This window comes from Alligator sinensis, unplaced genomic scaffold, assembly GCF_000455745.1.
Source record: "Alligator sinensis unplaced genomic scaffold, ASM45574v1 scaffold173_1, whole genome shotgun sequence".
NCBI lineage: Eukaryota > Metazoa > Chordata > Crocodylia > Alligatoridae > Alligator > Alligator sinensis.
Window position 1 is genome coordinate 1,248,726 of NW_005842207.1, and position 1,007 is coordinate 1,249,732.

Sequence of the window (1,007 nt, forward strand, 5' to 3'; positions counted from 1 at the left end):
GTCCCCGTGCCAGCTGGGAAGCTAGACTGTGCCCCCTGCCATTGCCACGAAGAGCATTTTTGGAGCATCCTACCCCCACCCCCGCAGAGCCGGGCGTGTGCCCTCTCCAAGCCCCGCCGGCTGTCACGGCCTGCCGACAACAAGGGGCAGAAGGGGGGAGCCCGCCCGCCCGTCCGGGAGTCGCCTCCCCTGCGCGCCCGTCCGTCCCTGCTGCTCCCCAGCCCGCCAGCCATATGATTTGGGGCAGAAGTTTGGCTTTTTTTAATTTTATTTGATTTTGGGAACGATTTTCAAATTATTTCCAACCCAGGGGAGAAGGGGGGAAAAAAAAAAAGAGATCTGTCCCAACCAGGAACCATTCAGCCCCCAGCCCAGACAACCTGCAGGTCCGGAGCCGGGGTGGGGGGCACGACAAGCCAGCCGGGTGCGCCCTGCCGCCGGGCTCCTCTCGCTCCCCCGGCCGCTCCGCGCAAACACCCGCCTCCGATTCGCCCTGTGCGGGCGGATGGGGGCTCAGGGGGTAACCAAGAAGCCCTGGAGGATATTCTTGTTCATATTCATTAGTAAAGGGACATCGCTGATGAAAGCCTCTCTCTTTCCCATGGGTAATTCGTGGATAGCAAGCGTGAATTGGGGATGGATTCGCTTTGAGAAGGGAACGGGAAGAAGGAACCAACTCCAGCCCCATGGCAGCCTCCCCCTTGCTGGGTGCTTTCCCCCTCTGTGCCCCCGGGCAGCACGGAAACGGCCGGAGCGGGGGGCTGGCTCCCAGAGCTGGAGGATGCCCGCCTGCAGCCCAGATCTGGGGAGGGCAGAGGCGAGGGCCATTGCTTTGCTCGCTCGGCTCCCCAGTGCCCCGGGGGTGGAGGGGCTAGAAGAGCCGAGGGAGGTATCAGCCCCTGCTCATTTCATCCCAGGCCAAAAGCAGCAGCGCGATGGGAGCCCCCGGCCAGCGTTTCCCAGCCCGTGCCCCAAGCCCCAGGCGCTGAGACACGTCCAGGAGCGGG

General features: G+C 63.7%; 1 protein-coding gene across 1 annotated transcript in view; it reads right to left on the reverse strand.

Annotated features, from left to right (window-relative positions):
* PKDCC (protein kinase domain containing, cytoplasmic) overlaps positions 1-1,007 on the reverse strand; it is a 51,285-nt gene that overhangs the window by 45,151 nt on the left and 5,127 nt on the right. The gene's annotated exons all lie outside the window — the stretch shown is intronic.